Here is an 11,691-nt window from a genome sequence, read left to right as displayed (position 1 = left end):
GGGAGGTGGGACTTTGAAAGGGCTCAACTGTCAAAATCACCGTGTAAAATATATGTAGGTAATGAGTGTTGAACTATTTTTAAGTAATTGAACTGTTTTCCTTATTTTCATTTCTTTTCAGAATTTGAAGTAGTAAATGATCTAGCAGTTATTTATAAGCAGGTCAATTAGGGCATGATAAAATTACTTAGTTTCTTCATGTGCAATTTTCAGTAAAGGTTCCCTGGACTTAATTTACAATTATGATTGAAGAGTTTAATTTACTAACTTCTTAGCAAAAACCTGAGATGTTTAACTTTTATACTGGTTAATACTTATTTGTCTCATAGAGTAACTTTTAGTGCCTTCAAGTCTGGAGCAGAACTTTCAAACATTATGAAACTGCCAGTTGCTGCAGGTGCTTTTTCAAATTACTGTAAAAATCTGCTGATAACCAGCTGAACTGAGGTACCATCTTCATTTTGCCCCTCTGCCAGCCCTGCACATGAACACACAGAGCTAAAGGGAAAGCTCAACAGAAGGTCATCAGGAGACAGCATTAGCTGAAAGGTTCATTTAAATTGACCATGCTGTAGACAAGATAATCTTTTGATCAGGTGATGGGCTGCAAACCAAAAATGCAACTTTTACCCATAGATATTTCCTGACTATAAAACTGTTGTTGCTGTAGACACAGATTCTATCATAGAGGCTTGATTTTACACAAGTCTCACTTGTCCTACAGGTAAATTGCATAGAGTAAATGTCATTGTCTTGTTAGAAGCAGCACCTTAAATACAAAAGATCAGGCTTCCTAGTTTTTCTTTGTCTAAATGGGGATGGAAGGCAACCAGAGAGAGGTAAACAAAAAATTCAGGTTTTCCTAGTTTGAAATCTGTTAGTTTGGTGGCTGTGATTCTTGACGTAAAATCAGTGTAATATGAGGGTTATGCAGAAGCTTGCATGTCACTGTGTAGTTTAGATCAAATAGATATAATAATTCATGACTAAAAGTAAGACTTTTTGTCTCTTTAGATCTCAGGCAAGCACCTAAAGAAGCCAATAAAGGAAATTTCAAAGTTATATTCATTAGTGTGTATGTAAATAACTTTTGAAGTGCAGCCGTGAACAGTAAGTATTGCATGTAGCAGTGGAATTAGTGCCTCATTCTGATTTTGCAGTAACTGACTGCAACTGCTAAGAGTTTGGTACTTCTCAGCCTTTTAAAGTAATTGTTGCCAAATCCAGATCAATGTATTTGAATTAATAAAATGACTTGTGTATTTTATTTTAGAAATTATATGTATCTGTGTGTAGTATACATTAGAGAACTGTCTCTAATGTATATTTGAATTTGCTTTACAATTGTATGGAATTAAAATTTACTGGTGAGCATAGTGATGCTATTTCTATTTTTCTGACATGAGAGCCCCTACAGTGATAATTCCTGTAGTGTTTTTTGCCTAACAAGCTCTCCATAAACCTGCTGTGGCTGTACATTCTCACTTCAGAAACTTGCAACTTTCCTCCTAATTACAAATGGGACTGATGCACTTACTTAACACTTTAAATATTTTAATGGCTATTAGTAGCAACTTGTCTGAACAATTTAAGCATTCTTGTGAATGAGAAATAATGCATCAGAGCTTGGACAAGTTCTAGCGTAAGGAATGGTATTGGCCTGACTCCTGGCTTCTTCTGCTTCCTTTGCCTTTAAGTGCAGGCAGAGGTTAGCTCCATAGCTGCACTTTTTCAAGATTCCCTGCAAACTTGGTTTTTGAAATTGCTTAATCTGAGTATTACTTACAAGGGGTTGTAATTTTCAGCCTGATTAGTTGAAATGTCAATTTAAAACAAACTCACAGATAAGATGTATAAGGTTCCAAATTTTAATCCGCTCTGAAGTGACTTGCTCTGTCTTCGTTTGAAGGCAGAGCCGCTAGTAAAGCAGCAGCTCATTGTTGTGCTCTTGTTCCCCTATTAAATCCCTAAGCAAGCTACCTGACTAGTTGGGCTATTCACCAATTATAGTCTTAGATGTAAAATTAGGAGCTTTCTGAGAGTTCCTCCCCCACCCTCAGCATTTCAAGTGATTAAAGTCCATCATAATCAGCCAATGAAGTACAGAGCAATTTAGTTGCAAAAGAAAGTGGTATTCTTGATTTGAATGTAATTCTTGGCTTTTTAAGAAACCAAGAGAAAACAAATCCACCTCTGAAATAGTAAAGCTGACCAGATAAATTTCTCCAGCTAGTTGGGAGCTTTTTAGTTATTTCCCTTGGCATTTTATATGTGTGTCCTTTCAGTGGATAGGACGTGGATGGATGCACACACCGTGTGCTGAAAGCAAGTGCTGTCCCTGGGGCTGGCCATACAGTTTGAATGGGCAGAGTCTGTGGTCGCTGGCAGGACTTGTTTCAGGATTGGTTTCAGGACTTGTGCAGTCTCATCCTCGAGGTTACAGCCCTTGTGCTATGGAAAAGAAAGGAAGTTGTGTGGCAGGAGGGGATGAGTTTTGAAAGACAGGAAATGTTCCTTTGTGTAGTTTGTAGTTTCTTCAGGTTAGATACATACAGATAACCGTATGCTTATGAATTGAAGAAGACTTTTTTTTTTTTTTTTTTTTTTTTTCCCCAGAGGTGAAAATTCCTGTTAAGAAAAGGAGATTGTATTGTAGAGTAGTTGGGCTGGGGAAGAGGGGGACTAGAGAAGGAAAGGTTCATAATGCTTCCGTGAATTCTGCAGTAACATTCCTGTTGGGTTTAAGGAAGCTTCTTGAAGCTGTTAAGAAGTTGCAGGGAAGGTCTGCAGTGAATTATATGCAAACTAACAGCGTTATAGATCGGAGAAATTTAAGGAGGTAAAATAGAATCTTCTCAGGGAGCTGAATGATCTAATATTAGTTCCTCTGGCTGCCTTTTTGTGAAATGTACCACATGCAGAAACAAAGAGAGACTTAATGCATAGCTTAGAAAATGATATCCAAAAAAAAAAAAAAAAGCTAGATATAGGAAAACTGGGGACAAATTAGAGCAGTGTTCTCATTTAAAGGCAGGTCTAATAGGCAGTTCAGAAAAATGGTAAAAGAAAGATGATTGGGGCACTTCACTAGCAAGGTACAAATTATATTGGAATGGCAGAGCAGGAGTGGTAATAAAAAAGATACAACAGCTAGTATTGAATAATACTGGGTGTTTTTTGGACAATTATTTTGTCTGTATGAGAAACGGGCTACAGGATTAAAGTAGTAATTGGTTATCAAGACTGCAGTACCAAGTACACGAAATTTTTCTTGTCAAAATTATGTAGAAGTCACTATAGGATTTTTTTTAAGGTAAGAATACATTCTCCCTCTAATGCTAGTTATAGAATGACCAAAGAAGATGCAGGAGGTGATAAAGCCACACACACGCAGAAAAACCTTTCTGGGATTGTTCTGGAACAAAGTTTTGTGTAGATCTTGATCTCTAACAGTTGTGTAGTGGTGGTGTCTGCAGGCCCACTCAAATAACTTTGGTCAGACACCCTTATCAAATTGCAAATCTGAAATGTACACACTGTGGGATATGTCTTGCAACTTTTAAAATTGCCATATCACAGTTCATCATCATTATTATGTAGGAGAAGAAAGATGGAGAGTCATCCCGATTTTTTTTTTCTTGCTACTACTCCTCTTCAAAGATTTGTCTGATTAATAGTGGGTATACTTTTATTTGCAATTTTTTCTTCAATAGTGGTGTTTAGCTCCCCAGTTGTTCACATTTGGTAGTGAAATTAAAAGTTTTAGATCTCAACTGAAGGTTGAAATCTTCTGCTAATATATAGAAGAATGTCTAGAAAAAACTTCCTTCTGGAACATAGCTGTCTGGTGGGGTGAAATAAAAAGTCTATGTATTGCTACCCCTGTAGTGTTCTATGATAACAGAAGCCCTGATTTGAGGTGTTAAGTCTTCAGGAAACTGCAGCCAAGAAAGGCTGAGAAAACCGAGAAAAGGTCAGTGTATATGTAACCGTTTACTGATTTTGATCCTTTGATCTTTTTGAAATAATGTGTGCAGTCTTTAGCTAAAAAATAATAGGTATGATGATTGATCTGGATACTCCTAATGGTTTGGCAAATACCTTGAAAATGAATTTTATTTTAAAATTTGCCTCTAGTTCAGTGAATCAATATATTTATCTAGAGATTTGCTTTCTGCTGCAGTGTAACATAGTCTGTAGAAAGCTGCTGCAGTGGATCTCGTGTTCCCAAGTGCCCCAATGTGTTAAAGTAGGTCAAAAATTGCATAAGATGCCATTACTGGAAACTGCTGTAGGCTGACTTGCATATAAAAATTCAGCTGTGCAACTGGCAAATGCACTCTGACAAACAGAAATGCAGTCACAACTTAAAATATAACAAGAGAGCTCTCTGAAATCTCCCTAGGACATGAACGGCTGTTGGAACTGTGAGATGTCTTTGCCCTTTGAGTTTATGTTCCTGCTATCTGCTGAGCCAGAGCTGTCTGCCTGGCTTGTCAGAGATTTCATGTTGTTTTTGTCTGCGGGGAGCTCAGGCACAAGGCTCTTTAACTCATTCAGGATCACGAAAGATGTATGCTGTACTTCCCAGCTTACCAAGCTGCCCTTAGAGCAAACGTGTAGCGCAGTGAAAATCATGCGAAGAGTCTATAGCAGCTCTTTCACTGACCAGCTGCTGATGATTAGTGATGACAAATGGGAGTCTGTGGAGATAAATGCAAAAAAACTAGGAGTTTCTGCATGCAGGAGTAGCCCCTACAGTACAGATATTGATGTGTCCTGTGGAGCACTAAGCAGAGCGAGCATAGAGTTTGCATTTTTCCCTCTTTTGAAGCACTGTTAGGTTTTGGCACAGCAGGAGAATTACAGGTATTCACTTAATGCAGTATATTGCCTTCAGATACAAAAATGTTACAAAAATGTGTAAATGGAAGAGGGAAAAATAATTATGGAAATATTTAAGTATTTAAGATCACCTCTAAAAGCTTGACAGTGTGGGTTTTCTTTTCTGTCATGTATGCATTCAGTACCCTTAAGCCAAACTCGCTTGGTTAGCCTTGTCTGTTGGCCCACTTGTTTCCCCGCTCTTGTGCCTTTTCACTACATCACGCAGCACTGTGAACAGGGCCACTTGCTTTCAGTTTTTGCAACTATTCTAAGAGTCTGACCATGGATGAGAGCAGTCTTCTGTATTTTTTTCTAACTACTGCTATTGCATATCATTGTATTTTCTAACAGAAGTTCACCTAGTTACGTGCAACAGAAACAACCAAAAACTTCCCAATTTGAGGGCTTATATCCATTAGCAATCAGAGAGGGATATATTTAGCTGTAATTATCGTTTAGTACAGTATGTTTACTCTATGAAGTGCATATGAGTCATACAATATACCATTTGATGAATTCTTCTTTCCAAAAGGTTGAAAATTTGAAAATCAAATGAATTGAAATTTGAAAATCAAATGAATTAATGAGACTCATCTCTGAGTCTGGCAAGAATTCTTTGGACACTGCAGTTATTGATGATGAATCTTCATCAACCAGTACTGCTTTATTTACTGGAATATTTGCATCCCTGGTGGTGTACCCATTTGTTATCCTGCCAATCACACCTTTCCTGTATTAGAATGTATTAAGAGAGGGCTGAACGCTAATTGTCTCAGGAACACATACAACCATAAAGTCACAGGGGCTGGGAGGGTCCTCAGTTACAGCATACAAACATGATCAGGCCACTGGAAGGGCTTCTGTCCCTTGTTGGTTGCTCGAGGGCCAACAACCCCAGGTCTGCTGAATGCTCTGATGTGGCTGACTCAGTCGTTTGGCTGCAGACCATAGATGGAATAGGCCTATCGTTTCATCTTAATTTAAGTCTTGCCAGATGTAAGAAAAAGGTAGGTAGGAGCTTGGCGGAACATGAATAAATTTGTATGCCCAGAATGTTTCCATCTTGGCTTCAGTCATCCTAATGAGATGATGAGAAAATATCAAAGGTTCAGAAGTAGATTCAGAAGTAACAACGTCCCTAAAAACCCTGGGCTTGCATCAGAATGCTTGACTGCAAGCCTCCACTGGATGTGGTAATTTACATCTCGTACAAAGTTATCTTACTAGCAGTAGGTAGAGCAGCTTCTCATGTGCTTTGGAAAATTTACGGTTACTAACACTTACTGACCTTGTTAGGGTAGTGTGAAGATGTTATGTTAGTGTTAAGATGATAATAAGATAGACAGGGATTTTCTCCGAAAGACCATTCCACTGGATGTTCTTCCATCTTGAAGTGTGTGTCAGTGGATTTTCCACAGCTGGTGGCACTTTTCTGTTGACTTTCTCGGGTGTTTAACAGAGTTAGGCGTTTCTCGCCATCAGCTGGGGGCCTGCAGCTCTAAGCGCTGGGCGCGGAGCCCGCCGGCCCCGAGCCGCCCTCAGGCGGGAGCCGTGGGGCCTGAGGGCGGGCACCGGGCCGTGAGGCGGCCGCCAGAGCCTCAGCCAGGGAGGGCGGGCGGCAGCCGCGCCGAGCCGCGCTGAGCCGTGCTGAGCCGCCTTTTCTGCCGCTAAACGATGGTGTCGGTGGCACCTGGGCGCTGCGGTTGTTCCTCAGCCTTCCCTCAGCACGGAGCCGCTTTCTGCCGGCCGTCGGAGCGCGGCAGCCGCCTGTGGTGAGCTCGCCCCTGCCTTGTGCTGCGCTGACACGGCCCGGGCCTGCCCGCAGCCGGTCTTCCCGCACCCTGTGTCGGGGTGCCTTTAGCTTAACTGGGGAGGCTGCTAAATCCAGCTAAATCCGAGGGTGTGTTCCCCTCCTCTGCAGGGTTTGCTCACTTGAAACGTTTTTTAACTCCTAAATGTGCCAAGAGCTTGTGTCCTTACGTTGGTTATTCACTGAAAATGGCAACCATTTTGTTTGTGCCAGTGGCTGGTGTAAAATGTGGTAGCCTGCTTCTTTTTCCATAATACAGAATAAAATGGGATTTTATTATTATTACTTAACGATTAAAAAATTATGCTCAATTAATTACAATGGATTAATTAAATATAATAGTTGTGTTTTGTCACTGCTGCATAACCTGAGCTTTCACATGGGGATGTTCCTGGATGTGCACAAGTTCATGTGGACTGGCACAGGTGTAAGTCATCGGAACCGCAGGAGGTACTGGCTTTGTTGTGAAACAGCGGTGCTGAGACAACAAAGCCATTTGCATCTGCCTTTCTGTGCTGGGAGTGCACAAACCCAGGTTTTTTTTTGCAGGGTTTGTTCCTTGCAGGGCCAGCTCGTGGCTGCAGCTCAGGTAGTGCTGAGGAGTCCCCGTAAGGGAAGCGAGCCAAACCACGCTCAGTTGTTTGCTTGCAGCTGTAGGAACCAAGCTAGGAGGCAGGAATGCAAATCCTTCAGCAACTTGTTTTTTCAGTTTGACAGACTTGTTTGAGCCTAGGTGACGGATGAGAAGTACCGATCATCCTGTGCGGTACACAGAGTGGTTTGTTGTATTTTGTTACCCTGGAACAGCAGTTTCAGCGAGGAGACAATTAGTCCCAGGGACGTGAGGACTTGGAGCCTTTTAAATAACTTCCAGTAGGAGTGACAGAGTAGGAATTCGGTGTTAATTATTACTGCAGGAGCAACGATGTGTACGTTGTTCCTCGGGCAGCCGAAGGACAGGCCCACCGCAGGAAGGCAGAGCCGAGCTCAGGAGCAACCTACACGAATCACACGCAGTCAGGGACATTGCTCGTGACAGCGGACTTCCACAATGAAGCATTGTTCAAATCTATCTCCTATCCTACACTTGGGGTTGAGACAAAGTTTAATGAATAATAAACCTACACAATGTGTTTTTTTTTTCTGTTTTCCCTGAATGTCTTGAGATCTTTTTGTTTTCTAATAGAATGTGTGTGATTCAGCAAAATACAATTGAAAAGACTATTTTTGTAACCATAGGAAAGATTTGCCTAATTTTTCTGTTGTTATTGCTAGCACAATGAATTGTAATGCTACAACAGTTACCGTTGCTTAATAAGTTTTTGTTTTGTTTTGTTTTGTTTAGAAGCCATACAGATTTACATGAAGAAAAGTATAAAACAGCTTCAGTTTGTATGATGCTATCTTATTGGGCAGTTACTCAAAGAAATTCTAACCAAAAACACTTGTAATTTCAGAGAGGGCTTTTTTTAATGGATTTTTTTGTCCTTAGAGAGAGCTGTGCCCAGTAGTACTTCCTAGAAGAAAAAGGGGAAGGGGTTTTCAGCCTTTAATGTTTTCTCAGTCTCTGTGTTGGGGTCCTGGGGGGGAGATCCCAAGGTGAAAAAGCAGCACAAAGAAATATAAGTAGCTTACAGCAAAACTTGTCCTTTTAGATTCTTTAGGGGAGAGTATTTATTCCAGCAAGGTTTACGAATAGTTTAATGTTCCAGAATCCTTCTGGTGCCAACTTCCATAGCACCTACACAAAAGAACATACAGGTATCTAGACTTGGTTTTCAATAAGCAGTGTCTTTATTACTGAGAAAAAGACTGCAGGCTCTCATTTCTTCAGTTGTGTTTCACACCTATTTTAACCACATAACGAGGCTGTAGCTAGTTAGGGCTAACTGGAGTCTGCTAAAGCTTTTCATGAAAATGCCTTCCCAAATATGTCAACAGCTTTTAGATGAAAGGGGTCTGTGCTACAATTTGTATTTATTACACAAGAAGGAACTCAGTTCTTTAGGTCTTTTGGCTTTTAACCTTTAATTTCAGCTGGCTTGAGATGTTTACTGCTGTCTCATGGATCTTTTGTGCATGTGGGAAAAATGAGCACTGTGAAATTACTTTGGGACTTTTGAATTTGGTGATGGAAAACCAGTCCACATGATGAAGAGGGACCGTGGTTAAGCTCCCTAAGTGCTGCCCATTTGGATTCTCGCTAACATGATGTGGGGCTGGAAGGCTGTGTGCTTAGAGCCTACAGACACTGGAAGGGTGTCCCTGTGTAAAAAGGTGAGTTAGCGATGAGACACGAGGGCAGCACATGGAGTACTGAAACACAGGGTGCTGGGACAAGCACTGTGAATTCCTTCATAGCAGGCTGGACTGTTAAATAGAGCTAGCACTTCAGAAACCAGGATGAAAAGCCTGTTTGAAATTGATTTCCATGTCAAACCAAATGTATATTTCAATTAGATGTTTCTGAGGCCTTAATTTAGGTTTAGATTGGGTGCACTTCTTGATCAGATAGGGACAATATTATTCCTGGACATTTTGTAAGGTATTTTGTCAAAATGTAACAATTTCAGAAGTCTGGCATCTTGTCCTGGACAATGGCAGGGGAAGTTGCTCAGTGTGGTGAAGTAGCCAAGTCTGCAAGTGTGAGATTTTTTGTATTATTTTCAAAACATCAAGTGATGCAGTGGTTCTTGGAGATTAAACCATAAACTGAGGGATGTCTTTTTTTTTTTTTTTTTCCAGTGAAGAACATGTTCTGTCAACATCAACCTTGAGCAACGTTTTTTTCCACATTTTTAAAAACAAGCCCAACCTTGTTGCCTTGAAATTCTTTTATTCAGTTCCTATACAGTTCAGCTTTACTTTCCTGTTCACAAACAGCCGAATGATGTTTCTCTCCAGCCTGTATATACTTTTCACTTCAGGCAGACATTGTTCCCTACTCCCATTTTGCAATGTACAATTCCCACTTGCAGCATTTTCAGTAAACATGGGATCAGTTGAGTATACAGAAATAGCTTCTTCTATAAAATTTCCATTAAAAAAATAGTAAGTTTTTATTTACAAAGTGTTTGCTACTACAAAGTAATATTTCCTATTGGTTCAAATATACTATTTGCTAATGCCAGTGTTCCTATTAGGAAAGTAAAACTTTGTATATGCATTTTTCTTTAGGTCTTTGTCAGTGTCTATAGCATGTGTACTACTACCACTTTTTTTTTTTTTTTTTTTTTCCCACTGCTCCTTGCCACACACAACGTGGTAGTGGAAAGTAATGCCATTTGATCAGGAAAAAAACATCAGGATAGCTTAACAGCAGTCTTTCTGCAAAAATACAAGTTTCATTTATAATTAAAAGGTGTTTGGAAAGAATGAAGTCCATGGAGAATTCGGAAATCCACAGCAAATTATTGTGCAGAATGAGGGCCCCTTCCCCTTGCATGCGGCGGTGGCTCCTTGCGGGCAGTGGGTCCGCGGCCCAGCATGGCACCAGCAGAGGGGCTGCCCGGGCCCCAAGAACCAGGGCAGCTCCTGCCTGAGTCCTCCCAGGTTAGGTCACGTAGGGTGAATTATTTCACAGTAGGTGTTTGCGAGATACAGTGGCACCATATTTGCATGTTTCTCTACCAAAACTTCGTAATCTGAAGTATTTTTTTACATTTGCAACCTGGCTTTAGAGATGGGGAGCATGAGAAACTTGCGTGATGGATTTTTGGTCCAGCTGGTGTTTTACTAGGGAAACTCTGAGAGTCCCACTTAATCCCTGCATTACAGCAACTGAAGCTATTAATTGGTAAAGTTACGTTAGAAATCTAACCCCACCAAAACCTATAGATTGATTTTGTAGACCTTACCTTTTCTGGTTAATGCCTTAATTTTGTGGCCCTGCAGAACAATTACATGTGGTCTTAAAAGTAAATGAGTCAAACCTAAGTTCTGCAGAAGGACTGATGTAGCGACCGAATTTAATAATAAATTAAAAAAGGCAGTATAGCTTCATGGGAACACTTGAGTAGGAGTACCAGCGTTAAGGGCTGTGGGTGGGCAGTGGTTCCCTTCCTTTGACTGCCTTGTCCTGTCAGCGTGCCACTGGCGCTACCTGCAAGGCACGAGAAGCAGAGCACCAGGGATTGCTCTGTTTCGCTCAGCCTGGTAAGGATAATGGGCTAAATGTGGGTCACTGGCAAGCGCTCGGTTTGTCTTGTAAAATTTCCCTTAATGTTGCATAGATGAGTTTAGTTTAAGTCTACAGCTGGCTTTATGTTGTACACAGCTGTGTCCTGCTATCCAGTGGTGATTATATAAGCCTGCAAAGAGTTAAGCATTTAAAAATTGCATTTAAAGTCTGAAGATGCAGTGGGTGCCACTTCCTATAGCCAATGCAGAGTGCTAAGGAGGCGGACAGATCTGCGCTCCTGGGAGACTCCTGTATCTGCTCTGAGATCTCCTGCCTCTCACAGATATTTATCTGGCCCACATCAGCCTGCTTTTCCTACTGGAGAAAGAAAAAAATAAGTTGCTCATTTGCACCATATTGTTCCTATGTGGGAGGCTTTTCCCTGGGATTTGGATGGTTAGATCTCAGACACTTCTGCCCAAATCTGAGCAGGGATTTTTGGTCTGCAGCCTGGGTAGCTGTCCTGAATTGCTGGGTGCTATCATACAGGTAAAAGTAGGAAAAACATATTAATGTTTTGGCTGACCTTTGGAGTAGGCCAGACAAGGGAGAAGTCTTAAAGATGCAGAATGAACACGCATTCTCTAACCAGCTGTGATAAACAGTCCCTTTAATTTGCTGCTGTTGTTGTTGGGCTGTTTTTGGGATCATCCCCTCACCGAACTGCCAATGTCAGCTGGGTTACGTATCCGTGCATTTTGCATCTGATTGAACAAGCCAGGAAACAGTTGTATGAGACCTGAAAGGGCGGTATCAGAGCAGAGGGAATGAACAGGTTCCTACGGTTGGTTGTGGGGATCTTTTTGGCAATATA

This window comes from Aythya fuligula, chromosome 9, assembly GCF_009819795.1.
Source record: "Aythya fuligula isolate bAytFul2 chromosome 9, bAytFul2.pri, whole genome shotgun sequence".
Classification (NCBI taxonomy): domain Eukaryota; kingdom Metazoa; phylum Chordata; class Aves; order Anseriformes; family Anatidae; genus Aythya; species Aythya fuligula.
Note: the sequence above shows the minus strand (reverse complement) of the source record.